The 27,817-nt window shown below is 47.9% G+C and overlaps 46 pseudogenes; 7 read left to right on the top strand and 39 right to left on the bottom strand.

Annotated features, from left to right (window-relative positions):
• Positions 1-590: 590 nt before the first annotated feature.
• LOC143999120 (5S ribosomal RNA) lies at positions 591-709 on the bottom strand (annotated as a pseudogene).
• Positions 710-1,043: 334 nt separating this feature from the next.
• On the bottom strand, positions 1,044-1,162 carry LOC143999984 (5S ribosomal RNA; annotated as a pseudogene).
• Positions 1,163-1,270: 108 nt separating this feature from the next.
• Positions 1,271-1,389, bottom strand: LOC143998710 (5S ribosomal RNA; annotated as a pseudogene).
• Positions 1,390-1,496: 107 nt separating this feature from the next.
• LOC143998746 (5S ribosomal RNA) lies at positions 1,497-1,615 on the bottom strand (annotated as a pseudogene).
• A 108-nt stretch (positions 1,616-1,723) lies between these two features.
• LOC143999900 (5S ribosomal RNA) lies at positions 1,724-1,842 on the bottom strand (annotated as a pseudogene).
• A 107-nt stretch (positions 1,843-1,949) lies between these two features.
• LOC143998545 (5S ribosomal RNA) lies at positions 1,950-2,068 on the bottom strand (annotated as a pseudogene).
• A 107-nt stretch (positions 2,069-2,175) lies between these two features.
• Positions 2,176-2,294, bottom strand: LOC143998480 (5S ribosomal RNA; annotated as a pseudogene).
• Positions 2,295-2,395: 101 nt separating this feature from the next.
• LOC143999145 (5S ribosomal RNA) lies at positions 2,396-2,514 on the bottom strand (annotated as a pseudogene).
• A 334-nt stretch (positions 2,515-2,848) lies between these two features.
• Positions 2,849-2,967, bottom strand: LOC143998600 (5S ribosomal RNA; annotated as a pseudogene).
• Positions 2,968-3,075: 108 nt separating this feature from the next.
• LOC143998708 (5S ribosomal RNA) lies at positions 3,076-3,194 on the bottom strand (annotated as a pseudogene).
• A 107-nt stretch (positions 3,195-3,301) lies between these two features.
• Positions 3,302-3,420, bottom strand: LOC143998672 (5S ribosomal RNA; annotated as a pseudogene).
• A 108-nt stretch (positions 3,421-3,528) lies between these two features.
• LOC143999918 (5S ribosomal RNA) lies at positions 3,529-3,647 on the bottom strand (annotated as a pseudogene).
• A 107-nt stretch (positions 3,648-3,754) lies between these two features.
• LOC143998541 (5S ribosomal RNA) lies at positions 3,755-3,873 on the bottom strand (annotated as a pseudogene).
• A 107-nt stretch (positions 3,874-3,980) lies between these two features.
• LOC143999453 (5S ribosomal RNA) lies at positions 3,981-4,099 on the bottom strand (annotated as a pseudogene).
• Positions 4,100-4,199: 100 nt separating this feature from the next.
• LOC143999736 (5S ribosomal RNA) lies at positions 4,200-4,318 on the bottom strand (annotated as a pseudogene).
• Positions 4,319-4,873: 555 nt separating this feature from the next.
• Positions 4,874-4,992, bottom strand: LOC143998683 (5S ribosomal RNA; annotated as a pseudogene).
• Positions 4,993-5,099: 107 nt separating this feature from the next.
• LOC143999504 (5S ribosomal RNA) lies at positions 5,100-5,218 on the bottom strand (annotated as a pseudogene).
• Positions 5,219-5,326: 108 nt separating this feature from the next.
• Positions 5,327-5,445, bottom strand: LOC143999463 (5S ribosomal RNA; annotated as a pseudogene).
• Positions 5,446-5,553: 108 nt separating this feature from the next.
• Positions 5,554-5,672, bottom strand: LOC143999917 (5S ribosomal RNA; annotated as a pseudogene).
• A 107-nt stretch (positions 5,673-5,779) lies between these two features.
• LOC143998540 (5S ribosomal RNA) lies at positions 5,780-5,898 on the bottom strand (annotated as a pseudogene).
• Positions 5,899-6,005: 107 nt separating this feature from the next.
• Positions 6,006-6,124, bottom strand: LOC143999452 (5S ribosomal RNA; annotated as a pseudogene).
• Positions 6,125-6,224: 100 nt separating this feature from the next.
• On the bottom strand, positions 6,225-6,343 carry LOC143999724 (5S ribosomal RNA; annotated as a pseudogene).
• A 555-nt stretch (positions 6,344-6,898) lies between these two features.
• Positions 6,899-7,017, bottom strand: LOC143998681 (5S ribosomal RNA; annotated as a pseudogene).
• Positions 7,018-7,124: 107 nt separating this feature from the next.
• Positions 7,125-7,243, bottom strand: LOC143999503 (5S ribosomal RNA; annotated as a pseudogene).
• A 108-nt stretch (positions 7,244-7,351) lies between these two features.
• LOC143999461 (5S ribosomal RNA) lies at positions 7,352-7,470 on the bottom strand (annotated as a pseudogene).
• A 108-nt stretch (positions 7,471-7,578) lies between these two features.
• LOC143999915 (5S ribosomal RNA) lies at positions 7,579-7,697 on the bottom strand (annotated as a pseudogene).
• Positions 7,698-7,804: 107 nt separating this feature from the next.
• On the bottom strand, positions 7,805-7,923 carry LOC143998539 (5S ribosomal RNA; annotated as a pseudogene).
• A 107-nt stretch (positions 7,924-8,030) lies between these two features.
• Positions 8,031-8,149, bottom strand: LOC143999450 (5S ribosomal RNA; annotated as a pseudogene).
• Positions 8,150-8,249: 100 nt separating this feature from the next.
• LOC143999713 (5S ribosomal RNA) lies at positions 8,250-8,368 on the bottom strand (annotated as a pseudogene).
• A 556-nt stretch (positions 8,369-8,924) lies between these two features.
• Positions 8,925-9,043, bottom strand: LOC143998680 (5S ribosomal RNA; annotated as a pseudogene).
• A 107-nt stretch (positions 9,044-9,150) lies between these two features.
• Positions 9,151-9,269, bottom strand: LOC143999502 (5S ribosomal RNA; annotated as a pseudogene).
• A 108-nt stretch (positions 9,270-9,377) lies between these two features.
• LOC143999460 (5S ribosomal RNA) lies at positions 9,378-9,496 on the bottom strand (annotated as a pseudogene).
• A 3,464-nt stretch (positions 9,497-12,960) lies between these two features.
• Positions 12,961-13,079, bottom strand: LOC143999696 (5S ribosomal RNA; annotated as a pseudogene).
• Positions 13,080-13,185: 106 nt separating this feature from the next.
• Positions 13,186-13,304, bottom strand: LOC143999877 (5S ribosomal RNA; annotated as a pseudogene).
• Positions 13,305-13,413: 109 nt separating this feature from the next.
• LOC143999469 (5S ribosomal RNA) lies at positions 13,414-13,532 on the bottom strand (annotated as a pseudogene).
• A 4,219-nt stretch (positions 13,533-17,751) lies between these two features.
• On the bottom strand, positions 17,752-17,870 carry LOC144000074 (5S ribosomal RNA; annotated as a pseudogene).
• Positions 17,871-20,600: 2,730 nt separating this feature from the next.
• On the bottom strand, positions 20,601-20,719 carry LOC143999775 (5S ribosomal RNA; annotated as a pseudogene).
• A 101-nt stretch (positions 20,720-20,820) lies between these two features.
• On the bottom strand, positions 20,821-20,939 carry LOC143998508 (5S ribosomal RNA; annotated as a pseudogene).
• Positions 20,940-22,564: 1,625 nt separating this feature from the next.
• Positions 22,565-22,683, bottom strand: LOC143998890 (5S ribosomal RNA; annotated as a pseudogene).
• A 729-nt stretch (positions 22,684-23,412) lies between these two features.
• LOC144000127 (5S ribosomal RNA) lies at positions 23,413-23,531 on the top strand (annotated as a pseudogene).
• A 695-nt stretch (positions 23,532-24,226) lies between these two features.
• On the top strand, positions 24,227-24,345 carry LOC143999095 (5S ribosomal RNA; annotated as a pseudogene).
• Positions 24,346-24,449: 104 nt separating this feature from the next.
• On the top strand, positions 24,450-24,567 carry LOC143999157 (5S ribosomal RNA; annotated as a pseudogene).
• Positions 24,568-24,666: 99 nt separating this feature from the next.
• Positions 24,667-24,785, top strand: LOC143999385 (5S ribosomal RNA; annotated as a pseudogene).
• A 160-nt stretch (positions 24,786-24,945) lies between these two features.
• Positions 24,946-25,062, top strand: LOC143999110 (5S ribosomal RNA; annotated as a pseudogene).
• A 1,731-nt stretch (positions 25,063-26,793) lies between these two features.
• LOC143998728 (5S ribosomal RNA) lies at positions 26,794-26,912 on the top strand (annotated as a pseudogene).
• Positions 26,913-27,233: 321 nt separating this feature from the next.
• On the top strand, positions 27,234-27,352 carry LOC143999068 (5S ribosomal RNA; annotated as a pseudogene).
• The last annotated feature ends 465 nt before the right edge of the window (positions 27,353-27,817 follow it).

The following is a 27,817-nucleotide window of genomic DNA, read 5'->3' as shown; positions in this document are numbered from 1 at the left end:
CACCGGAGCTGGCCTTATTGGGGATTCAGGATGATGACCAAAGGCCCAGACATGCCAAACTGCTGCTGACTTACCTCTTCTATGCCAAAAGGTAAATTATATTGCGTTGGAACGCCCCCTCCCCCCCTACGGTTTGAATGTGGGAAAAGTCTATCAATGCGGTGCTCCCGTTATACAAACTCACCTATATGAATAGGAATTGCCCCCAAAAATTCTCCAAGGTATGGATGGCATGGACGGCCTAACAAATGGGGTTCATGGTGGGGAAGTGGGACCCCCGCATTCTTCTTAATCATTTATTTGAGGTAGGAATGATGGACGCATGCGGGAGGCGTGGGTTAGCCGCGCCGGTGCTTGAACTATGGCTTCTAACCTGATAAATATGGATAGGAACTGGTGTCTTTATTTCCCTTTCTTTTTCTTTTTTCTTTTTTCCTTATATCTCTTTTTTCTTTTCCTGTTGTGCATTTACATGTTATGCCTGTCAAATATACACATATTATGTTTTGGATTTGGTCCATGTTGGACTACTTTGATGTATTGTGCCTTAATTGTTTGCAATAAAGGAACATTCTGCTTTGTTAAAAAAAAAACAACGGCACCTGGTATTCCCAGGTGGTCTCCCATCCAGGTACTGACCAGGCCCGACCCTGCTTAGCATTTGAGATCAGATGAGATTGGGCACATTCAAGGTGAAGTGGCCAAAGGCAAGTTTAATAGCCACTCTCAACCCTCTTGACAAACGCCAAGACGCTCAGCTCGGGGAAAAAAGCAGAAAAAGAAAACAGGTCATTGACGCCAACAACATATTAAAAAAAGCCTGCGGCACATGGTATTCCCAGGCGGTCTGCCATCCAGGTACTAAACAGGTCCGCAGCTGCTTAGCATCCGAGATCAAACGACATTGGGCGCATTCAGGGTAATGTGGCCATAGGCAAACTTTCTGACCACTCTCAACCCTCTTGACCAACGCCAAGATGGTCACCTCGGCAAACAAGCAGAAAAATAAAACAGGTCGTAGACGCCAACAACATATTAAAAAAAGCCTATGGCACCTGGTATTCCCAGGCAGTCTCCCATCCAGGTACTAACCAGGCCTAATCCTGCTTAGCATCCACGATCAGACGAGATCAGGTGCATTCAGGGTGATGTGGCCATAGGCGATCTTCCTGGCCACTCTCAACCCTCTTGACAAACGCCAAGCTGGTCACCTCAGCAAACAAGCAGAAAAATAAAACAGGTCGTAGACGCCAACAACATATTAAAAAAAGGCCTACGGCACTTGGTATTCCCAGGTGTTCTCCCATCCAGGTACTAACCAGGCCTGACCCTGCTTAGTGTCCAATATCAGACGAGATCAGGTGAATTCAGGGTGATGTGGCCGTAGGCAATCTTGCTGGCCACTCTCAACCCTCTTGACAAACGCCAAGATGGTCACCTCGGCAAACAAGCAGAAAAAAAAAAGGTCGTCGACGCCAACAACATATTAAAAAAATAGCCTACGGTACCTGATATTCCCAGGCGGTCTCCCATCCAGGTACTCACCAGGCCCGACTCGGCTTAGCATCTGAGATCAGGTGAGATCGAGCGCATTCAGGGTGATGTGGCCATAGGGGGTCTTGCTAGCCAATCTTAACCCTCTTGACAAACGCCAAGATGGCCACCTTGGCAAACAAACGGAAAAATAATACAGGTCATCGACGCCAACAACATATTAAATAAAAGCCTACGGCACCTGGTTTTCCCAGGCAGTCTCCCATTCAGGAACTACCCAGGCCCGACCCTACTTAGCATCTGAGATCAGATGAGATCGGGCGCATTTAGAGTGATGTGACCGTAGGTGATCTTACTGGCCACTCTCAACCCTCTTGAAAAACGCCAAGATGGTCACCTTGGCAAACAGGCAGAAAAATAAAACAGGTCGTCGACGTCAACAACATATTAAAATTTGCCTACAGCACCTGGTATTCCCAGGCGGTCTCCCATCCAGGTACTAACCAGGCCCAAGCCTGCTTAGCATCTGAGATCATACAAGATCGTGAACATTCAGAGTGATGTGGCCGTAGGTGATTTTGCTGGCCACTCTCAACCCTCTTGAAAAACGCCAAGATGGTCACCTTGGCAAACAAGCAGAAAAATAAAACAGGTCGTCGACGCCAACAACATATTAAAAAAAGCCTACGGCACCTGGTATCCTCAGAAGGTCTCCCATCCAGGTACTAACCAGGTCCGACCCTGCTTAGCATCCGATTTCAGACGAGATTAGGCACATTCAGGGTGATGTTGCCGTAGGCTATCCGCTCTCAACCCTCTTGACAAACGCCAAGATGGTCACCTCAGCAAACAAGCAGAAAAATAAAACAGGTCGTTGACGCCAACAACATATTTAAAAAAAAGCCTACGGCACCTAGTTTTCGCAGGCGATCTCCCATCCAAGTACTAACCAGGCCTGACCCTGCTTAGCATCTGAGATCAGACAAGATGGGGTGCATTCAGGGTGATGCTGCCGTAGGCAATCTTGCTGGCCACTCTCAACCCTCTTGACAAATGCCAAGATGGTCACCTCAGCAAACAATCAGAAAAATAAAACAGGTCGTCGACGCCAACAAAATATTAAAAATTTCCTACAGCACCTGGTATTCCCAGGCGGGCTACCATCCAGGTGCTAAGCAGGCTTGACCCGGCTTAGCATCCGAGATCAGACAAGATCAGGCGCATTCAGGGTGATGTGACTGTAGGTGATCTTGCTGGCCACTCTCAACCCTCTTGACAAACGCCAAGATGGTCACCTCAGCAAACAAGCAGAAAAATAAAACAGGTCGTAGACGCCAACAACATATTAAAAAAAGGCCTACGGCACTTGGTATTCCCAGGTGTTCTCCCATCCAGGTACTAACCAGGCCTGACCCTGCTTAGTGTCCAATATCAGACGAGATGGGGTGCATTCAGGGTGATGTGGCCGTAGGCAATCTTGCTGGCCACTCTCAACCCTCTTGACAAACGCCAAGATGGTCACCTCAGCAAACAAGCAGAAAAATAAAACAGGTCGTCGACGCCAACAACATATTAAAAAAAGGCCTACGGCACTTGGTATTCCCAGGTGTTCTCCCATCCAGGTACTAACCAGGCCTGACCCTGCTTAGTGTCCAATATCAGACGAGATCAGGTGAATTCAGGGTGATGTGGCCGTAGGCAATCTTGCTGGCCACTCTCAACCCTCTTGACAAACGCCAAGATGGTCACCTCGGCAAACAAGCAGAAAAAAAAAAGGTCGTCGACGCCAACAACATATTAAAAAAATAGCCTACGGTACCTGATATTCCCAGGCGGTCTCCCATCCAGGTACTCACCAGGCCCTACTCGGCTTAGCATCTGAGATCAGGTGAGATCGAGCGCATTCAGGGTGATGTGGCCATAGGGGGTCTTGCTAGCCAATCTTAACCCTCTTGACAAACGCCAAGATGGCCACCTTGGCAAACAAACGGAAAAATAATACAGGTCATCGACGCCAACAACATATTAAATAAAAGCCTACGGCACCTGGTTTTCCCAGGCAGTCTCCCATTCAGGAACTAACCAGGCCCGACCCTACTTAGCATCTGAGATCAGATGAGATCGGGCGCATTTAGAGTGATGTGACCGTAGGTGATCTTACTGGCCACTCTCAACCCTCTTGAAAAACGCCAAGATGGTCACCTTGGCAAACAGGCAGAAAAATAAAACAGGTCGTCGACGTCAACAACATATTAAAACTTGCCTACAGCACCTGGTATTCCCAGGCGGTCTCCCATCCAGGTACTAACCAGGCCCAAGCCTGCTTAGCATCTGAGATCATACAAGATCGTGCACATTCAGAGTGATGTGGCCGTAGGTGATTTTGCTGGCCACTCTCAACCCTCTTGAAAAACGCCAAGATGGTCACCTTGGCAAACAAGCAGAAAAATAAAACAGGTCGTCGACGCCAACAACATATTAAAAAAATCCTACGGCACCTGGTATCCTCAGAAGGTCTCCCATCCAGGTACTAACCAGGTCCGACCCTGCTTAGCATCCGATTTCAGACGAGATTAGGCACATTCAGGGTGATGTTGCTGTAGGCTATCCGCTCTCAACCCTCTTGACAAACACCAAGTTGGTCACCTTGGCAAACAAGCAGAAAAATAAAACAGGTTGTTGACGCTAACAACATATTAAAAAGAAGCCTACGGCACCTGATATTCCCAGGCGGTCTCCCATCCAGGTACTTACCAGACCCGACCCTGCTTAGCATCCGGGATCAGACAAGATCAGGTGCATTCAGGGTGATGTGGCCGTAGGCGATCTTTCTGGCCACTCTCAACCCTCTTGACAAACGCCAAGATGGTCACCTCGGCAAACAAGCAGAAAAGTAAAAAAGGTCGTCGACGCCAACAACAAATTTAAAAAAAGCCTACGGCACCTGGTATTCCCAGGCGGTCTCCCATCCAGGTACTAATCAGGCCCAACCCTGCGAGATCATATGAGATCGGGCACATGCAGGGTGATGTGGCCATAGGCAATCTTGATAGCCACTCTCAACCCTTTTGACAAACGCCAAGATGGTCACCTCGGCAAACAAGCAGAAAAATAAAACAAGTCGTCGACGCCAACAACATAATAAATTTAAGCCTACACGACACCTGGTATTCCCAGGAGTTCTCCCATCCAGGTACTAACCAGGCCCGACCCTTCTTAGCATCTGATATCAGACAAGATCGGGCACATTATGGGTGATGTGGCCGTATGCGATCTTGCTGGCCACTCTCAACCCTCTTGACAAACGCCAAGATGGTCACCTCAGCAAACAAGCAGAAAAATAAAACAGGTCGTTGACGCCAACAACATATTTAAAAAAAGCCTACGGCACCTAGTTTTCGCAGGCGATCTCCCATCCAAGTACTAACCAGGCCTGACCCTGCTTAGCATCTGAGATCAGACAAGATGGGGTGCATTCAGGGTGATGTTGCCGTAGGCAATCTTGCTGGCCACTCTCAACCCTCTTGACAAATGCCAAGATGGTCACCTCAGCAAACAATCAGAAAAATAAAACAGGTCGTCGACGCCAACAAAATATTAAAAATTGCCTACAGCACCTGGTATTCCCAGGCGGGCTACCATCCAGGTGCTAAGCAGGCTTGACCCGGCTTAGCATCCGAGATCAGACAAGATCAGGCGCATTCAGGGTGATGTGACTGTAGGTGATCTTGCTGGCCACTCTCAACCCTCTTGACAAACACCAAGATGGTTACCTCGGCAAACAAGCAGAAATATAAAACAGGTCGTCGACGCCAACAACATATTAAAAAAAAGCATATGGCACCTGGTATTTCCAGGCGGTCTCCCATCCCGGTACTAACCAGGCCTGACGCTGATTAGCATCTGAGATCAGATGAGATGGGGTGCATTCAGGGTGATGTAGCCATAGGTGGTTTTGCTGGCCACTCTCAACCCTCTTGACAAACGCCAAGATGGTCACCTCTGCAAACAAGCAGAAAAATAAAACAGGTAGTCGACGCCAACAACATATTAAATAAAAGCCTACGGCACCTGGTTTTCCCAGGCAGTCTCCCATTCAGGAACTAACCAGGCCCGACCCTACTTAGCATCTGAGATCAGATGAGATCGGGCGCATTTAGAGTGATGTGACCGTAGGTGATCTTACTGGCCACTCTCAACCCTCTTGAAAAACGCCAAGATGGTCACCTTGGCAAACAGGCAGAAAAATAAAACAGGTCGTCGACGTCAACAACATATTAAAACTTGCCTACAGCACCTGGTATTCCCAGGCGGTCTCCCATCCAGGTACTAACCAGGCCCAAGCCTGCTTAGCATCTGAGATCATACAAGATCGTGCACATTCAGAGTGATGTGGCCGTAGGTGATTTTGCTGGCCACTCTCAACCCTCTTGAAAAACGCCAAGATGGTCACCTTGGCAAACAAGCAGAAAAATAAAACAGGTCGTCGACGCCAACAACATATTAAAAAAATCCTACGGCACCTGGTATCCTCAGAAGGTCTCCCATCCAGGTACTAACCAGGTCCGACCCTGCTTAGCATCCGATTTCAGACGAGATTAGGCACATTCAGGGTGATGTTGCTGTAGGCTATCCGCTCTCAACCCTCTTGACAAACACCAAGTTGGTCACCTTGGCAAACAAGCAGAAAAATAAAACAGGTTGTTGACGCTAACAACATATTAAAAAGAAGCCTACGGCACCTGATATTCCCAGGCGGTCTCCCATCCAGGTACTTACCAGACCCGACCCTGCTTAGCATCCGGGATCAGACAAGATCAGGTGCATTCAGGGTGATGTGGCCGTAGGCGATCTTTCTGGCCACTCTCAACCCTCTTGACAAACGCCAAGATGGTCACCTCGGCAAACAAGCAGAAAAGTAAAAAAGGTCGTCGACGCCAACAACAAATTTAAAAAAAGCCTACGGCACCTGGTATTCCCAGGCGGTCTCCCATCCAGGTACTAATCAGGCCCAACCCTGCGAGATCATATGAGATCGGGCACATGCAGGGTGATGTGGCCATAGGCAATCTTGATAGCCACTCTCAACCCTTTTGACAAACGCCAAGATGGTCACCTCGGCAAACAAGCAGAAAAATAAAACAAGTCGTCGACGCCAACAACATAATAAATTTAAGCCTACACGACACCTGGTATTCCCAGGAGTTCTCCCATCCAGGTACTAACCAGGCCCGACCCTTCTTAGCATCTGATATCAGACAAGATCGGGCACATTATGGGTGATGTGGCCGTATGCGATCTTGCTGGCCACTCTCAACCCTCTTGACAAACGCCAAGATGGTCACCTCAGCAAACAAGCAGAAAAATAAAACAGGTCGTTGACGCCAACAACATATTTAAAAAAAGCCTACGGCACCTAGTTTTCGCAGGCGATCTCCCATCCAAGTACTAACCAGGCCTGACCCTGCTTAGCATCTGAGATCAGACAAGATGGGGTGCATTCAGGGTGATGTTGCCGTAGGCAATCTTGCTGGCCACTCTCAACCCTCTTGACAAATGCCAAGATGGTCACCTCAGCAAACAATCAGAAAAATAAAACAGGTCGTCGACGCCAACAAAATATTAAAAATTGCCTACAGCACCTGGTATTCCCAGGCGGGCTACCATCCAGGTGCTAAGCAGGCTTGACCCGGCTTAGCATCCGAGATCAGACAAGATCAGGCGCATTCAGGGTGATGTGACTGTAGGTGATCTTGCTGGCCACTCTCAACCCTCTTGACAAACACCAAGATGGTTACCTCGGCAAACAAGCAGAAATATAAAACAGGTCGTCGACGCCAACAACATATTAAAAAAAAGCATATGGCACCTGGTATTTCCAGGCGGTCTCCCATCCCGGTACTAACCAGGCCTGACGCTGATTAGCATCTGAGATCAGATGAGATGGGGTGCATTCAGGGTGATGTAGCCATAGGTGGTTTTGCTGGCCACTCTCAACCCTCTTGACAAACGCCAAGATGGTCACCTCTGCAAACAAGCAGAAAAATAAAACAGGTAGTCGACGCCAACAACATATTAAATAAAAGCCTACGGCACCTGGTTTTCCCAGGCAGTCTCCCATTCAGGAACTAACCAGGCCCGACCCTACTTAGCATCTGAGATCAGATGAGATCGGGCGCATTTAGAGTGATGTGACCGTAGGTGATCTTACTGGCCACTCTCAACCCTCTTGAAAAACGCCAAGATGGTCACCTTGGCAAACAGGCAGAAAAATAAAACAGGTCGTCGACGTCAACAACATATTAAAACTTGCCTACAGCACCTGGTATTCCCAGGCGGTCTCCCATCCAGGTACTAACCAGGCCCAAGCCTGCTTAGCATCTGAGATCATACAAGATCGTGCACATTCAGAGTGATGTGGCCGTAGGTGATTTTGCTGGCCACTCTCAACCCTCTTGAAAAACGCCAAGATGGTCACCTTGGCAAACAAGCAGAAAAATAAAACAGGTCGTCGACGCCAACAACATATTAAAAAAATCCTACGGCACCTGGTATCCTCAGAAGGTCTCCCATCCAGGTACTAACCAGGTCCGACCCTGCTTAGCATCCGATTTCAGACGAGATTAGGCACATTCAGGGTGATGTTGCTGTAGGCTATCCGCTCTCAACCCTCTTGACAAACACCAAGTTGGTCACCTTGGCAAACAAGCAGAAAAATAAAACAGGTTGTTGACGCTAACAACATATTAAAAAGAAGCCTACGGCACCTGATATTCCCAGGCGGTCTCCCATCCAGGTACTTACCAGACCCGACCCTGCTTAGCATCCGGGATCAGACAAGATCAGGTGCATTCAGGGTGATGTGGCCGTAGGCGATCTTTCTGGCCACTCTCAACCCTCTTGACAAACGCCAAGATGGTCACCTCGGCAAACAAGCAGAAAAGTAAAAAAGGTCGTCGACGCCAACAACAAATTTAAAAAAAGCCTACGGCACCTGGTATTCCCAGGCGGTCTCCCATCCAGGTACTAATCAGGCCCAACCCTGCGAGATCATATGAGATCGGGCACATGCAGGGTGATGTGGCCATAGGCAATCTTGATAGCCACTCTCAACCCTTTTGACAAACGCCAAGATGGTCACCTCGGCAAACAAGCAGAAAAATAAAACAAGTCGTCGACGCCAACAACATAATAAATTTAAGCCTACACGACACCTGGTATTCCCAGGAGTTCTCCCATCCAGGTACTAACCAGGCCCGACCCTTCTTAGCATCTGATATCAGACAAGATCGGGCACATTATGGGTGATGTGGCCGTATGCGATCTTGCTGGCCACTCTCAACCCTCTTGACAAACGCCAAGATGGTCACCTCAGCAAACAAGCAGAAAAATAAAACAGGTCGTTGACGCCAACAACATATTTAAAAAAAAGCCTACGGCACCTAGTTTTCGCAGGCGATCTCCCATCCAAGTACTAACCAGGCCTGACCCTGCTTAGCATCTGAGATCAGACAAGATGGGGTGCATTCAGGGTGATGTTGCCGTAGGCAATCTTGCTGGCCACTCTCAACCCTCTTGACAAATGCCAAGATGGTCACCTCAGCAAACAATCAGAAAAATAAAACAGGTCGTCGACGCCAAAAAAATATTAAAAATTGCCTACAGCACCTGGTATTCCCAGGCGGGCTACCATCCAGGTGCTAAGCAGGCTTGACCCGGCTTAGCATCCGAGATCAGACAAGATCAGGCGCATTCAGGGTGATGTGACTGTAGGTGATCTTGCTGGCCACTCTCAACCCTCTTGACAAACACCAAGATGGTTACCTCGGCAAACAAGCAGAAATATAAAACAGGTCGTCGACGCCAACAACATATTAAAAAAAAGCATATGGCACCTGGTATTTCCAGGCGGTCTCCCATCCCGGTACTAACCAGGCCTGACGCTGATTAGCATCTGAGATCAGATGAGATGGGGTGCATTCAGGGTGATGTAGCCATAGGTGGTTTTGCTGGCCACTCTCAACCCTCTTGACAAACGCCAAGATGGTCACCTCTGCAAACAAGCAGAAAAATAAAACAGGTAGTCGACGCCAACAACATATTTAAAAAAAGCCTGCAGCACCCGCTATTCCCAGGTGGTCTCCCATCCAGGCCTGACCCTGCTTAGCATCCGAGATCAGACGAGATCAGGCGCATTTAGAGTGATGTGGCTGATGGCGATCTTGTTGGCCACTCTCAACCCTCTTGACAAACGCCAAGATGGTCACCTCGGCAAACAAGCAGAAAAATTAAACAGGTCGTCGACGCCAACAACATATTAAAAAAAAGCTTACGGCACCTGGTATTCCCAGGCGGTATTAGGGGTGCAACGGATCATGACCGATCCGTGATCCGAACGGGCCGACCTGTTCGGATCGGCACCCCATGCGATCCGCGGAGCGGTCCTCGGCTGCGGCCTTAGGAAAGGCTGCGGCTTCGACCTAGCTCCGAAGCGGGCGGCCATCTTGTTACACCCGGCGGCGGCGACCTGCGCGCTGACGTCACCCCTAGCACAAGTTGTTCAGCCTGTGCCAGTGAATGCAGCCTATGTCCGGAGGAGTCACGCTGGATACCATGCTCCTTCAGAAAACTTATTTTATGCAGGTACCATTACCAAATCTAACCTAACAAGTCCCCTGCCAGCCTTAAATAAAACACGAGACACTATTCCTCCCACTGACACCAATGATGGGGCGCTAATCCTCCCAGTGACACCAATGATGGCGCTCTAATCCTCCCAGTGACACCAATGATGGCGCTCTAATCCTCCCAGTGACACCAATGATGGGGCTCTAATCCTCCCACTAACACCAGTGATGGGGCTCTATTCTCCCTACTGTCACCAATGATGGGGCACTATTCCCCCCCCACTGACACCAATGATGTGGCACTATTCCCCCCCACTGACACCAATGATGGGGCACTATTCTCCCCCACTGACACCAATGATGGGGCACTATCCTCCCCACTGACACCAATGATGGGGCACTATCCCCCCGGCACTGACACCAATGATGGGGCACTATTCCCCCCCACTGACACCAATGATGGGGCACTATTCCCCCCATGACACCAATAATGGGGCACTATTCCCCCCATGACACCAATGAAGGGGCACTATCACCCCCCCCCACTGACACCAGTGATGGGGCATTATTCCCCCCCACTGACACCAATGATGGGGCACTATTCCTCCCACTGATACCAATGATGGGGCACTATTCCTCCCACTGATACCAATGATGGGACACTATTTCTCCCACTGACACCAATGATGGGGCACTATTCCTCCCACTGACACCAATGATGGGGCTCTAATCCTCCCAGTGACACCAATGATGGGGCTCTAATCCTCCCACTGACACCAATGATGGGGCACAGTTCCCCCCACTGACACCAATGATGGGGCACTATTCCCCCACTGACACCAATGATGTGGCACTATTCCCCTCCACTGACACCAATGATGGGGCACTATTCCCCCCACTGACACCAATGATGGGGCACTATTCCCCCCCCCCCACTGACACCAATGAGGGGGCACTATTCCCCCCACTGACACCAATGATTGGGCACTATTCCCCCTCCCACTGACACCAATGATGGGGCACTATTCCCCCCCACTGACACCAATGATGGGGCACTATTCCCCCCCACTGACACCAATGATGGGGCACTATTCCCCCCACTGATACCAATGATAGGGCACTATTCCTCCCACTGATACCAATGATGGGGCACTATTCTTCCCACTGATACCAATGATGGGACACTATTTCTCCCACTGACACCAATGATGGGGCACTATTCCTCCCACTGATAACAATGATGGGGCACTATTCCACCCACTGATACCAATGATGGGACACTATTTCTCCCACTGACACCAATGATGGGGCACTATTCCCCCCCCACTGACACCAATGATGGGGCACTATTCCCCTCCACTGACATCAATGATGGGGCACTATTCCCCCCACTGACACCAATGATGGGGCACTATTCCCCCCACTGACACCAATGATGGGGCACTATTCTACCCACTGACACCAATGATGGGGCACTATTCCTCCCACTGACACCAATGATGGGGCGCAACACGATTGCCATCACCCTGGGACTCATCATGGCGGTCTGTTTGGAGGAACTTTGATCGGTGGTGAGCTTGGTGCAAATCATCAGTGATATGCTGACTGTTTTTATGCTTGTAATAAGCTGCATTTTATTGGGGGGGGGGGGGGGGGAATAGTGTTATACCTTTTATTTAAGTAAACAATATGGCACATAGTGTTATACCTTTTATTTAAACTAGAAAAGCTACAATTTCTGGGGAAATTGTGTGAAGTGTTCTTACCTCCACCTACTGGAGTGGGCGGAGTAACTGGTCATAATGTTTTGGCTGATCGTGGGGTTGTCAGCTTTTGTCACCTCCCACTCTAGTTTTGAACATGCCGCCATTCATTCCTATGGGACAAATTTCGCCGCAAAAACAACGGTATTTGTAGCGTTTTAGAGGAGCATGTGGATTCCATCACAGGGGGATTTGATGTTGTTTATAACTTCTCTGCACACCTCTGCTTTGGAATACTAATAGGACAAAGGGTTTTGATGCTTTCACTATAAATTGCAGCATTTCTATCACTTTTGGACTATTAGAAGCCAGTTCCATTTGAGCGGGGGTCCCTGTCTCTGCCGCGGAATGGGGAGGTCCCTGTCCCTGCGGTAGAATGGGGGTAAGGGAAGGTTTTTACACCAATTCACGTGTTTACGTTTACGTCGTTCCCTATTGTAATAATACGTTCAGCGCGATCCTATTTTTTCTCTTTTATTCGCTGTATTGGGGTTTTGTGTAGAAGGATTGCTGCTTCCACTGAGCTTTCAGGGATTTTTGTGGTTGGCCGCACAAGTTCGCTTCTAGGTCTAGTTTGTTTCCTTTTTTTTATTCTTTTTTGATGATGTGGACATACTAGGCTTTCACTATCCATGTTTCAAGGAAGATGATGTGCCTTCTGTTGCACTTTAAGTTGTTTTTGGCTCATTGCCCATTGGTCCATGTTTAAAGGAAGGAGATACACCTTTTATGTTGCACTTTAAGTTGTTTTTTCATTTTCATTATGTTAAAATTAAAAATAAGATATTATGCCTTGTGCACTTTTACTTGATTTGATATATTTTCAAGTAATTTAAAAGTGTTAATAAACAAAGACAAAACGTATGTTTATTTGTCTTTTTTTTTTGCTGATCCGAAAATTGATCCGACCCTGCTTAGCATCCGAGATCAGATGAGATCGGGCGCATTCAGGGTGATGTGGCTGTAGGCGATCTTGCTGGCCACTCTCAACCCTCTTGACAAACTCCAAGATGGTCACCTCGGCAAACAAGCAGAAAAATACAACAGGTCATTGACGCCAACAACATATTAAAAAAAGCCTACGGCACCTGGTATTCCCAGGCAGTCTCCCATACAGGTACTAACCAGGCCCGACCCTGCTTAGCATCCGAGATCAGATGAGATCGGACGCATTCAGGGTGATGTGGCTGTTGGCGATCTTGTTGGCCACTCTCAACCCTCTTGACAAACGCCAAGATGGTCACCTCGGCAAACAAGCAGAAAAAAAACAGGTCGTCGACGCCAACAACATATTAAAAAAAAGCCTACGGCACCTGGTATTCCCAGGCAGTCTCCCATCCAGGTGCTAAGCAGGCTCGACCCTGCTTAGCATCCGAGATCAGACAAGATCAGGTGCATTCAGGGTGATGTGGCCATAGGCGATCTTGCTGGCCACCCTCAACCCTCTTGACTAACGCCAAGATGGTCACCTTGGCAAACAAGCAGAAAAATATAACAGTTCCTTAGACGCCAACAACATATTAAGAAAATGCCTACGGCACCTGCTATTACCAGGCGGTCTCACATTCAGGTACTAACCAGGCACAACCCTGTTTAGCATCCAAAATCAGATGAGATGGGGCGCATTCAAGGTGATGTAGCCATAGGCGATCTTGCTGGCCACTCTCAACCCTCTTGGCAAACGCCAAGATGGTCACCTCGGCAAACAAGCAGAAATTTAAAACAGGTCGTCGACGCCAACAACATATTTAAAAAAAGCCTACAGCACCTGGTATTCCCAGGCGGTCTCCCATCTAGGTCTGACCCTGCTAAGCATCTGAGATCAGACGAGATCAGGCGCAATCAGAGTGATGTGGCCATAGTCGATCTTGATAGCCACTCTCAACCCTCTTGACAAAAGCCAAAATGGTCACTTCGGCAAACAAGCAGAAAAATAAAACAGGTCGTCGACGCCAACATCATATTAAAAAATTGCCTACAGCACCTGGTATTCCCAGGCGGTCTCCCATCCAGCTACTAACTTTTTACAATTTTGCACTGCCAATCACTGCCTTCAGGATTTCTAAGGGTGCAAATTTTTGATTTCACTCCTCACTACCTATCAAAGTTTCGAAGGCCATGAAATGCCAGAATAGCACAACCCCCCCCCCCCCAAATGACCCCATTTTGGAAAGTAGACACCCCAAGCTATTTACTGAGAGGCATGTTGAGTCCATGGTAGAGGTCGACCGATATATCGGCCGGCCGATATATCGGACGATATTTGCCATTTTTTAAATAATCGGCATCGGCCGATTGTGCTGATAAAAAGCCGATTCTACAGCGGGACTTTGAAATGACTTCTGTAAGAAGTCAGTGTGAGTTGCCTGAGTCGTCATAGCAACACTTTCCTCCTCTCTGGGCAGACTGCCAAGAAAAGAACTAAATGATACAATGTTTACACTTCTGAATGAATGAAGTCATCTCTGTGTAGAAGTTCTCAGTTTAACCATTTAAAGACTAAATCTTTTCTGACACTTGTTGCTTACAAGTAAAAATCCTGTATTTTCTGCCAGAAAATCACTTAGACCCCCCAAAAATTATATATATTTTTTTAGCAGAGATCCTAGGGAATAAAATAGCGGTTGTTGCAATATTTTATGTCACACAGCATTTGCACAGAGGTCTTTCAAATGCATTTTTTTGGGAAAAAAATACACCATTTAAAAAATAAAAATAAAATAAAAACAGTAAAGTTAGCCCATTTTTAATTTTTTTTGTCCAAAAGTTTTGACTACCCGTTTTTATTTAATATATAGGTTTTTTTTTTTTTTTTTTTAATTTAGATCATACATACAAGTAAACTGATTGGAGGTTTGTTTTGTTTAATAAATGTTTAAAGAGGGAGTCCGCCGGGACTCCGCGTTTTTTTTTTTTTAAAAGCCAGCAGCTACAAATACTGCAGCTGCTGACTTTTAAAATAGTGACACTTACCTGTCCAGCGCGCCCACGATGTCGGCACCCGAAGCCGATCTCTAGATCGACACTCGAGTGCTGCCGCCGCCATCTTGGGTATGGGAATCAGGAAATGGAGCCTTTCGGCTTCATTTCCCGGTTCCCTACTGCGCATGCGCGAGCCGCGCTGCGCAATGAGGACGGTCCCCGCTGCCTCTGGGATCTGTGCGTTTCCCAGCAGGCAGCGGGGCACTTGCGGAAGGGGGCGGGCACTTGCGGAAAGGGGCGTAATGTACGCCCCTTTCCACAGAGAGCTAGCCCGGAAGTGGGTGCAGTTACCTGGATTATCCAGGTAACTGCACCCCCCTCCCCCCTGAAAGGTGCCAATTGTGGCGCCGGAGGGGGGGAGGAATCCGATGAGCGGAAGGTCCATTTTAGGGTGGACCTCCGCTTTAAGTGTAAGAAATTTTCTGTATCACTTATGAAGGCTGCTTTCACACTGGAGCGGGCAGATGTTGATGGTAAAACGCAAGTTTTAGCGGCTCTTTACCATCATTTTAGCAGTGCTATTTGGCTGCTAGTGGGGCACATATAACCCAGCTAGCGGCCAAGGAAGAGGTTAAATGCGCCCATGAAGCACCGCTGCCAAATCGCATTGCATGCGCTTCGGCAGTGGTGCCCATTCATATCAATGGGCAGGAGTGGTGGAGGAGCGGTATACACCACTCCAAACGTGCTGCTTGCAGGACTTTTTTTTTTTAAGATCCTGCCAGCGCATCGCCTCAGTGTGAAAGCACTCTGTCTTTCACACAGACTGCAGGGGAGCCATTTTGCAGGCACTTTACAGGCGCTATTTTTAGCCCAAAAGCGCCTTAAAAAACGCCCCAGTGGGAAAGGTGTGTTAGATCAAGGGGGATTAAAAATAAATAAATAAAATAAAATCGGCCTAACATATCGGCCCAAAAAAATCGGCATCATATATCGGCTATCGGCCGCCATGATTTCTAAATATCGGCATCGGCATCGGCCAGAGAAAAACCCATATCGGTCAACCTCTAGTCCATGGAATATTTTATATTTTGCCACAAGTTGCGGGAATATTACAAACTTTTTTTTTTTTGCACAAAGTTGTCACTAAATGATATATTGCTCACACATGCTATGGGCATATGTGAAATTACACCCCAAAATAAATTCTGCTGCTTCTCCCGAGTACAGGGATACCACATGTGGGGGACTTTTTGGGAGCTTAGCCGCGTACGGTACCCCGAAAACCAAGCACCGCCTTCAGGATTTAAATATAAAACGCTACCAAAGAAAACTGTTAATGAACGCAGGGATCAGGCCTGACTCTGCAAACGCAACGCAGGTGCTAGCAGGTATCTGGGCTGATCCCACTAACAATGCATTTTTTTGGAACCCTAAACTGCTGGGGACGCTAGTATAGATCTGATCAGATCAGATATCGAGTAAGCTTTGCGCGTGGGTGTTAGCGGTACTGGCTCTAACCTAGCGCTGCCTGGGGCGATGCAGAACCTATCTGACCCTAAAACCTAATTGATATCACCTGCCGGGTGATCAGGGGGTTAAACCTTTATTGGGTAATAATTGGTGGGGGCCCTGATGCTATAAAAAGCAAACTTACTAACCAGAGTCCCAGAGTCACCCGTAACACTTATACGGTGATCACTGGTGAAAGGGTTAACTAGGGGCAATCAGGGGGTTAAAACCTTTATTAGGTAGTATATGGGGGTCCCTGACGCTATAAAAACCTGACAGTGAACCTAAATAACTAACTGGCTAACCAGCATCACCAGTGACACTTATACGGTGATCGCTGGTGAAAGGGTTAACGCTAGGGGCAATCAGGGGGTTAAAATCTTTATTAGGTACTATATGGGGGTACCCAACGCTATAAAAACCTGACAGTGAACCTAAAAAATAACTAGCTACCTAGCGGCACCAGTGACACTAATGCAGCGATCAGAAAAACTATCGCTTAGTGACACTGGCAAAAGGGGGTGAAAGTATTACCTGGGGGCAATCAGGGTGTTAAAACCTTTATTAGATAGTATATGGGGGTCCTGGACGCTATATAAAAACCTGACGGGGAACCTAAATAACAAAATAACTAACTGGCTAACCAGCATCACCAGTGACACTTATGCGGTGATCGCTGGTGAAAGGGTTAACTCTAGGGGCAATCAGAGGGTTAAAACCTTTATTGGGTAGTATATGGGGGTACCTAATGCTATAAAAACCTGGTGGTGAACCTAAAAAAATAACTAGCTACCTAGCGGCACCAGTGACACTAATGCAGCGATCAGAAAAACGATTGCTTAGTGACACTGTTACAAGGGGGTGAAAGGGTTAACGCTAGGGGCAATCAGGGGGTAAACCTTTATGGGGGGGTAGGGGGCTACCCTGGACCTAACACTAACTGCCCTGACACTTTTTACTGTCACAACTGACACTAAATGCAGTGATCAGTAAATAAATGATCACTGCAATCAGTGACACTGTGACTGGGAGGGGGGGCGGGGGCGATCGGGGGGTGATTTGTGTGCCTATGTGTACCCACGTGTCAGTGTAGTGATTGGTGCACACTTACTATGTCCTCTCCTCGCAGTCCGCTCAAAAAGACCGCCCCGAGGAGAGTGACATCACTTCCTCCTGCCTGTATTTACACTACACAGGCAGGGGAAGCTTCTCATTCGCCAGGAGCGATCAAGTGGGGATGGCCAGAAACCAACGGCCATCCCCTCATCCCGGATCGCTCCTGAAGCGAAATGGACTGCCGCAGCCAGTGGGAGGGGTCCGATCGGACCCCCCACTCGCTGGAAGGCAGGCACGTACGGGTACGTGCTTGTGCCCGTACATGGCATTCTGCCGACGTATAATTACATGCGGCGGTCCTAAAGTTGTTAAAAAATTGCCTACGGTACCTGGTATTTCCAGGCAGTCTCCCATACAGGTACTAAACAAGCCCGACCCTGCTTAGCATCTGAGATCAGATGAGATCGGGTGCATTCAGGGTGATGTGGCCATAGGTGGCAAACGCCAAGATGGTCACCTCGGCAAACAAGAAGAAAAATAAAACAGGTCGTCGACGCCAACAACATATTAATTGGCGGACCTTTTACTGGTCACCTTTCTGCTTTCCAGTGCTGGCATGCGCCCAAACGCAAAAGTGCGCAGCTGCACAGGCATAACACTAGGGAAGCCTGTCATTTGATTTGCCAAGTTTCTGTAAGGGCCGTGCATTGGCGTGCACCCTGAGCTGAAAGAATGCAGCTGCACAGGCCTAACACTATGGAAGCCCCAGACTTCTATAAGAGCCCTGCATTGGCGTGCCCCAGGTTTCTGTTAGGACTGCTCATGTAGTGCCCATTATCAATCCCACCACCCTGCCCAGGCGGTGCATGTGGAATGCAGGGCCTGTCAGGGGAGATCTCTTCCCGTTGGCCCATTGCTTTCCATGAGAAGTCTGTCCTTTTTAGGTGTCTGGGCCTATATTAAGGTAGGGGCCTGGAGCTGCAGCTCCAATAGCCCCTATGTTAATCCAGCCCTGCATCCAGGTACAAACCAGGCCCAACCCTGCTTAGCCTCTGAGACCAGACGAGATTGGGTGCTTTCAGGGTGTTGTGCCCGTAGGCAATTTCTTTGTGCACTCTCAACCCTCTTGACAAATGCCAAGATGGTCACCTTGGTAAACAAGGGAAAAAAAACAGGTCAACGCCGACAACATAATGAGAAGCCTACGGCACCTGGTATTCCCAGGCTGTCTCCCATCCAGAAATAAAAAAGGGTGGGTTGCGCTCAAACAAATAACAAAAATTAAACAATAATTAAAAAATATATGAAAAGAAATAAATATGTGACTATACCAATGAAGTGTCACCAAAAATACATAAGTGAATATATATATCAATCCTATACTGAAAAAAGGGTGTAAAAAATACACAAAAAATATATCAGTGAGAATAGCAAGTACAAATCACCATTACTAATAAAAGCAACGTAGATAGTAATTGACTAATCATATAGCCATGAAACAGCTAGCCAAACTTTGGGGATATCAAAAGAAATGCACAATAAAATTCATTTAGCTTAATAAATCAAACCAGTGAAACATAATTATAAACAGTGAAAAAAGCTTATTGACAAAAAAAGGATTTTAAAATGTCCATATAAAGTCCTTAGTTGAAAAAAAGAGAAAAGATTTCTTATAATAACTCCACAGTGGTAAGGTGATGACAAAGCATCCAAAATATTGTGAATAGTGCACGCCTCCACCACAGATAACACTGCCGCTTACCAAAGGTATATGGTTCTTTGTTATAGAGAACCATACAGCGCAAGTGACTGATTCCCCCAGGATGTTCACAGGTGGATATAGGAACAAAATACTTCTCCCAGCCTCCAAACACTTCCTCTCGTCAGTGACCGTAAAGGAAATAAAACTCGCAATAGTGTAAAACCCAGATACTTTAATGAAGTTAAAAAAGCAAATTGCACACTTACAAGATGTCAGTATACAGATCGCATAACAGATTCGAGCCAGCCGGTCTCGATATGCAGCGCCCAATACTTCCGGAACAAACACGTGAGCTGGTGACGTCAGGACGTCGCTCCTCTTCCCTACGCATTTCGTCACTAAGGGACGTGGTCACGGGGTCTCCCATCCAGGTACTAACCAGGCCAATCACTGCTTAGCCTCCGAGATCAGATGAGATTGGGCTCTTTCAGGTTGATTTGGCCGTAGGCACTCTCTTTGGGCACTCTGAAGCCTCTTGACAAAGGCCAAGATGGTCACCTTGGGAAACAAGCTAAAAAAAACAGGTCAAAGCCAACAACATAAAAAGAAGCCTACTGCATCCGGTATTCCCAGGCGATCTCCCAATCAAGACACTAACCAGGCCAGATCCTTCTATGGCACCTGGTCTTCCAAGGCAGTCTCCCATTGTCATGGTTATGCACTGATCTTCCTGTGTTTGCTTACCTCCCCCCATGTCTTCAGACTAAGAGGCCAGCCACTTCCACCTGGTGGTTTTTATAACCTCTCCTCTAAGCATGGCTCCACGCCTGGCCCTATCAGGGATCCCTATATTAACCTGTGCACTGCAGGCCATCAGTGCTGATCAACCATTGTGTATTCCTTTGTGTGTTAGCTTCCTGTTTCCTGCCGAGTGCTCTGCTACTGTTTTCCGTTACCGACTTTGGCGTGTTTTGACTATCCCTGTTTGCCTGTGATCCTGACCTTTTGGCATGTCCCCGACTATTCTTGTCTGCTTGTGGCCCGACCTTGGCTTTGTCCCTCACCATCCCTATCCTCCTGTTGCCTACTGTGGGTGTGAGCTGGGGGACCCTGGGGGTCGCGACCTAGAGCCAGTTGCAGCCAAGTCCATCCTCACCACCAGAGGAGCTGGTGAACACCTGCTGGCTCTTAGACTCTGCGCCCCAGGGAATCTTACGCTCTAACCCCAGTGGGATCTGTCCCCCGTCTGCAGCAGTCAGCCGTAGGGTCCACAACCTTGCGGTGCACTTCTGATCCTACGGTGTGCACCTGTCACCTCGCCTCAAGGTGACCTGACACCCATCCAGGTACTAACCAGGCCTGACACTGCTTAGCCTCTGAAATCAGACGAGATCGGGTGCTTTCAGAGTGATGTGGCCGTAAGCGTTCTCTTCAAGACACGCCCAAACCCTCTTGACAAACGCCAAGATGGTCGCCTTGAGAAACAAGCGAAAAAAACAGGTCAAAGCCAACAACATAAAAAGAAGCCTATGGCACCTGGTATTCCCAGGCGGTCTCCCATCCAGGTACTAACCAGGCCCAACACTGTTTAGCCTCCAAGATCAGACGAGATTGGGCGCTTTCAGGGTGATGGGGCCGTAGGTGATCTCTTCGGGCACTCTCAACCCTCTTGACAAACGCCAAGATGGTCACCTTGGGAAACAAGTGAAAAAAAAAACAGGTCAAGGCCAACAACATAAAAAGAAGCCTACGGCACCTGTTATTCCCAGACGTTCTCCTATCCTGGTACTAACCAGGCCCGACACTGCTTAGCCTCCGAGATCAAACAAGATCGGGTGCTTTCAGGGTGATGGGGCCGTAGGTGATCTCTTTGGGCACTCTCAACGCTCTTGTTAAACGCCAAGATGGTCACCTTGGGAAATAAGCAAAAATAAACAGGTCAATGCCAACAACATAAAAAGAAGCCTACAGCACCTGGTATTCACAGATGGTCTCCCATATAGGTATTAACCAGGCCGTACACTGCTAGGCCTCCGAGATCAGATGAGATTGTGCGCTTTTAGGGTGATGTGGCCATAGGTGTTCTATTCAGACACTCTCAACCCTCTTGACAAATGCCAAGATGGTCAACTTGGGAAACAAGTGAAAAAAAACAGGTCAACGCCAACAACATAGACCCTGGCGGTCTCCCATCTGACCCTGACCCTGCTTAGCCTCTGAGATCAGGCGCTTTCAGGGTGATGTGGCCTTAGGCGAACGCTTCGGGACATACTCAAAGCTCTTGACAGAGGCTAAAATGGTCACCTTGGGAAACAAGCGAGAAAAAAAAACAGGTCAAAGCCAACAATATAAAAAGATTCCTACGGCACCTGTAATTAGGTACTATCCAGGCCGGACCCTGCTTAGCCTCTGAGATCAGATGAGATCGGGCGCTTTCAGGGTGGTGTGGCTGTAGGAGATTTCTTTGGGCTCTCTCAGCCCTCTTGACAAATGGCCACCTTGGGAAACAAGCGGGGAAAAAAAAAAACATGTCAACGCCAACAACATAAAAAGAAGGCTACGACCCCTTGTCCTCAGATCGGTGCTGGCGCTGTGAGGAGGAAAGAGGCACACTCCTCCATGTGTTCTGGTCCTGCTCCAGGTTGCGACCGTTTTGGGAAGAGGTCCGTCGCATCTCTCAGAAGTTTGCGGACTACCCCATCCCGGACGATGCCGCTTTCTTTTTACTTCATCTCTCAGAGGCATCCTTTAAAACGTATAGGAAATCACTTATTTGTCACCTCCTCAATGCCGCTAAGGCGTGCATCCCCCTTCACTGGAAATGAAGCTCCCCCCCGACCGTGGCTCAATGGCTGCGGAAAATAGAGGATATACGGAAAATGGAAGACCTAATTCTTACTGCACAACACAAACAAGGAATATATAAAAAAAACTGGGACATCTGGTGTTTGTTCTCGTTGCTGAAGCCCTGACTCTCCCCCGGCCCCCCCCATGGAACTGTCGACCTGAACCACCGCCATGTCTGCCTCTCTGTCTATTGGACTGTTCCTTCTCTGTCTATCCCTGACCTCTTTCCCCCTCCTTTCCCCTTCTCTTTTTTCCCCCCTTTTTTTTCCTTTTTTTTATCTCTCTATCTCTGCCCCCGTTCTTCCTTGATCCTTCCCCTTATACTCCTCCGGCAAATTTGGGCTTCCTCCCCTTGCTTAGAAGGAGGAGGCACAGAAACTGTACTCCGCTTCTGTACCCTTTCAATGAGCTCTCATTCCCACTGTTTTTCTTCCTACTTACTACACGTGGAAGCAAGGATCCCTTATCTACCCATTTGTTTTACCATGTCTTCTTTCTTTGCACTACTCGGGTTGTTACTCTCTCTTATACCGGAATGCTTTCTGTATTTATGGCTCTAATTGTTTTTTCTGTTTGTATTGTGGGGTATCCCCCTAACCGGAGATAAATACAATAAACTTTATATTTGAAAAAAAAAAAGAAGGCTACGGCACCTGGTATTCCCAGTCGGTCTCCCATCCAGTTACTAATCAGGCCCAACAATGCTTAGCCTACGAGATCAGACAAGATCGGGCACTTTCAGGGTGATTTGGCCGTAGGCACTTTCTTTGGGCACTCTCAACCCTCTTGACAAACGCCAAGATAGTCATCTTGGGAAACAAGCGAAAAAAAAACAGGTCAACGCCAACAACATAAAAAATAGGATTTTTATATACAGCTTACCTGTTAAATCCTTTTCTTGAGAGTACATCACGGGACACAGGAGCTTCATTACATAGTGGGTTATATAGGCCCCTCTGGTGATTGGACACTGGTTAACCCCCAATTAAGGAGAATTCCTCCCCTATATAACCCCTCCCATATGGGAGGCACCTCAGTTTTGTAGCAAAGCAATAGGAAACCACGTAAAACCCAAGAGGGGTGGGAGCCCTGTGTCCCGTGATGTACTCTCAAGAAAGCTTACCTGTAAAATCCTTTTTTGAGAGTACATCACGGGACACAGGGCTCCCACCCCTCTTGGGTTTTACGTGGTTTCCTATTGCTTTGCTACAAAACTGAGGTGCCCCCCATATGGGAGGGGTTATATAGGGGAGGAATTCTCCTTAATTGGGGGTTAACCAGTGTCCAATCACCAGAGGTGCCTATATAACCCACTATGTAATGAAGCTCTTGTGTCCCGTGATGTACTCTCAAGAAAAGGATTTTACAGGTAAGCTGTATATAAAAATCCTATTTTTTATGTTGTTGGCGTTGACCTGTTTTTTTTCGCTTGTTTCCCAAGATGACCATCTTGGCGTTTGTCAAGAGGGTGAGAGTGCCCAAAGAAAGTGCCTACGGCCAAATCACCCTGAAAGTGCCCGATCTTGTCTGATCTCGGAGGCTAAGCATTGTCGGGCCTGATTAGTAACTGGAAGGGAGACCGACTGGGAATACCAGGTGCCGTAGGCTTCTTTTTATGTTGTTGGCGTTGACATGTTTTTTTTTTTCCGCTTGTTTCCCAAGGTGACCATCTTGGCATTTGTCAAGAGGGCTGAGAGAGCCCAAAGAAATCTCCTACGGCCACATCACCCTTAAAGCGCCCGATCTTATCTGATCTCAGAGGCTAAGCAGGGTCCGGCCTGGATAGTACCTAATTACAGGTGCCGTAGGAATCTTTTTATATTGTTGGCTTTGACCTGTTTTTTTTTCGCTTGTTTCCCAAGGTGACCATTTTAGCATCTGTCAAGAGTTTTGAGTATGTCCCGAAGCGTTCGCCTAAGGCCCCATCACCCTGAAAGCGCCCGATCTCAGAGGCTAAGCAGGGTCAGGGTCAGATGGGAGACCGCCAGGGTCTATGTTGTTGGCGTTGACCTGTTTTTTTTCACTTGTTTCCCAAGATGACCATCTTGGCATTTGTTAAGAGGGTTGAGAGTGTCTGAATAGAACACCTATGGCCACATCACCCTGAAAGCGCACAATCTCATCTGATCTCAGAGGCCTAGCAGTGTACAGCCTGGTTAATACCTGTATGGGAGACCATCTGTGAATACCAGGTGCCGTAGGCTTCTTTTTATGTTGTTGGTGTTGACCTGTTTATTTTCGCTTGTTTCCCAAGGTGACCATCTTGGCGTTTAACAAGAGGGTCGAGAGTGCCCAAAGAGATCACCTACAGCCCCATTACCCTGAAAGCACCCGATCTTGTCTGATCTCGGAGGCTAAGCAGTGTCAGGCCTGGTTAATACCAGGATGGGAGAACGTCTGGGAATAACAGGTGCCGTAGGCTTCTTTTTATGTTATTGTCCTTGACCTGGTTTTTTTTTTTTCACTTGTTTCCCAAGGTGACCATCTTGGCATTTGTCAAGAGGGTTGAGAGTGCCCGAAGAGATCACCTACGGCCCCATCACCCTGAAAGCGCCCAATCTTGTCTGATCTCGGAGGCTAAACAGTGTCGGCCTGGTTAGTACCTGGATGGGAGACCGCCTGGGAATACCAGGTGCCATAGGCTTCTTTTTATGTTGTTGGCTTTGACCTGTTTTTTTCACTTGTTTATCAAGGCGACCATTTTGGCGTTTGTCAAGAGGGTTGGGCGTGTCTTGAAGAGAACGCTTACGGCCACATCACCCTGAAAGCACCCGATCTCATCTGATTTCAGAGGCTAAGCAGTGTCAGGCCTGGTTAGTACCTGGATGGGAGACTGCCTGGAAAGACCAGGTGCCATAGAAGGATCTGGCCTGGTTAGTGTCTTGATTGGGAGATCGCCTGGGAATACCGGATGCCATAGGCTTCTTTTTATGTTGTTGGCTTTGACCTGTTTTTTTTAGCTTGTTTCCCAAGGTGAGCATCTTGGCCTTTGTCAAGAGGCTTCAGACTGCCCAAAGAGAGTGCCTACGGCCAAATCACCCTGAGAGAGCCCAATCTCATCTGATCTCGGGGGCTAAGCAGCGATGGGCCTGGTTAGTACCTGGATGGGAGAGCCTGGGAATACCAGGTGCTGTAGGCTTCTCATTATGTTGTCGGCGTTGACCTGTTTTTTTCCCCTTTTTTCCCAAGGTGACCATCTTGGCATTTGTCAAGAGGGTTGAGAGTGCACAAAGTAATTGCCTACGGGCACAACACCCTGAAAGCGCCCAATCTCGTCTGGTCTCAGAGGCTAAGCAGGGTTGGGCCTCGTTTGTACCTGGATGGGAGACTACCTGGGTTTTCCAGATGCCGCAGGCTTCTTTTTATGTTGTTGGTGTTGACCTGTTTTTTTTTTGCTTGTTTCCCAAAGTGATCACCTTGGCATTTGTCAAGAGGGTTGAGAGTGCCTAAAGAGATCGCTTACAGCAGCATCACCCTGAAAGCACCCTATCTCTTCTGATCTCGGAGGCTAAGAAGAGTTGGGCCTTGTTAGTACTTGAATGGGAGACGGCCTTGGAATACCAGGTGGCGTATTCTTCTTTTCATGTTGTTGGCGTTAACCTGTTTTTTTTCCGCTTATTTCCCAGGGTGACTATCTTGGCATTTTTCAAGAGGGATGAGAGTGCCCAAAGAGATTGCCTATGGGCACATCACCCTGAAAGCACCCAATCTCCTCTGATCTCAGAGGCTAGAAAGGGTCGCGCTTGGTAATACCTGGATGGGAGACCGCCTGGGAATACTAGGTGCTGTAGGCTTCTTTTTATGTTGTTGGCGTTGACTTGATTTTTTGTTTGCTTCCCAAGGTGACCATCTTGGCGTTTGTCAAGAGGGTTGAGCGTGCCTGAAAAAATCTACTATGGCCGCATCACCCTGAAAGAGCCCAATCTCATTTGATCTCAGAGGCTAAGCAGGGTTGGGACCTGGTTGGTACCTGGATGGGAGACCGCCTGGGATTTCTCAATGCCATAGGCTTTTTTTTTAAGTTGTTGGCATTGACTTAGTTTTTTTTTGCTTGTTTCCCAAGGTGACCATCTTGGCGTTTGTCAAGAGGGTTGAAAGTGCCCAAAGGGATTGCCTACGGGCACATCACCCTGAAAGCACCTGATCTCGTTTGATGTTGGAGGCTAAGAAGTGTCTGGCCTTGTTAGTACGTGGATGGGAGACCGCCTGGGAATACCAGGTGTCGTAGGCTTCTTTTTATGTTGTTGGCATTGACCTGTTTTTTTTTAGCTTGTTTCCCAAGGTCACCATCTTGGTGTTTGTCAAGAGGGTTGAGAGTGCCTGAAGAGATTGCCTATGGCCACATCACTCTGAAAGCACCCAATCTTGTCTGATATTGGAGGCTAAGAAGAGTCAGGCCTGGTTAGTACCTGGATGGGAGACCAACTGGGAATACCAGTTATTGTAAGCTTCTTTTTATGTTGTTGGCGTTGATTCGTTTTTTTTTCCGCTTGTTTCCCAAGGTGACCATCTTGGCATTTGTCAAGAGGGTTGAGAGTGCCCAAAGAGATCGCTTACAGCAGCATCACCCTGAAAGAGCCCTATCTCTTCTCATCTCTGAGGCTAAGAAGGGTTGGGCCTAGTTAGTACCTGTATGGGAGATGGCGTTGGAATACCAGGTGCCGTATTCTTCTTTTTATGTTGTTGACATTAACCTGTCTTTTTTTGCAAGGTTGGGCCTTGCTAGTACCTGGATTGGAGACCACCTGGGAATACTAGGTGCTGTAGGCTTCTTTTTATGTTGTTGGCGTTGACTTGTTTTTGTTTTGTTTGTTTACCAAGGTGACCATCTTGGTGTTTGTCAAGAGGGTTGAGAGTGCCTGAAGAGCTTGCCTATGGCCACATAACCCTGAAAGCACCAGATCTCGTCTGATCTCAGAGACTAAACAGGGTCGGGCCTTGTTAATACCTGGATGGGAGACCACCTGGGAATACTAGGTGCTGTAGGAAGTCTATGTTCTTATGTTGTTGGCGTTAACTTGTTTTTTTTGTTTGTTTCCCAAAGTGACCATCTTGGCGTTAGTCAAGAGGGTTGAGAGTGCCTGAAGAAATCTCCTACGGCCACATCACCCTGAAAGAGCCCAATCTCATCTGATCTCAGAGGCTAAGCAGGGTTGGGACCAGTATAATCCCTGGATGGGAGACCACCTGGGATTTCCAGATGCCGTAGGCTTCTTGTTATGTTGTTGCCGTTGACCTATTTTTTTCCGCTTGTTCCCAAGGTGACCATCTTGGCATTTGTCAAGAGAGTTGAGAGTGCCTGAAGATATTGGCTACGGCCACATCACCCTGAATCTGTTCCATCTCATCTGATCTTGGAGGCTAAGCAGGGTCGGGCCTGGTTAATGCCTGGATGGGAGACCGCCTGGGAATACCAGGTGTCGTAGGCTTCTTTTTTTTTTTCTCCAAACAGGGGAAGACGGTCCCCCGAGTACATAATGCAACAGAGAAATACAGAGCAAAAAGCAGCTGAACAATACTTGATACAGGTATATTCGCAAATGTGAGTCTGCCTTCCATCAATCATAATGATTCAAGGCACGGATAAAGTACTGTACCAAGATCCAGGGTCACACAAACCCCAGGTCCCTCCGGCATAATCCATCCAGAGGGGGGTGTGGGGCCGTCATTCCCAATTTTCCACTTTTTCCAAAAGAGAGAGGGGGTGGAGGGGGTGAGAGATAGGGGAGGAAGGCAGAAAAGAGAAGGGGTGAAAGATCAGGAAAGGAGAAGAGGGGACGAGACACGATGGCAGCCACTGTCCAAGGGGCCAGTCAAGGAAAGCTCAGAGCACTAAGGCGATAGCAGGCTACATCCTTCCAGCGAGAATATAAAGGTATTCCAGATGTCCCAGG

Source organism: Lithobates pipiens, unplaced genomic scaffold (genome assembly GCF_037356315.1).
Source record: "Lithobates pipiens isolate NorthernLeopardFrog02 unplaced genomic scaffold, aLitPip1_a1.2 Scaffold_19, whole genome shotgun sequence".
NCBI lineage: Eukaryota > Metazoa > Chordata > Amphibia > Anura > Ranidae > Lithobates > Lithobates pipiens.
This window is presented reverse-complemented; position numbering and strand designations above follow the sequence as displayed.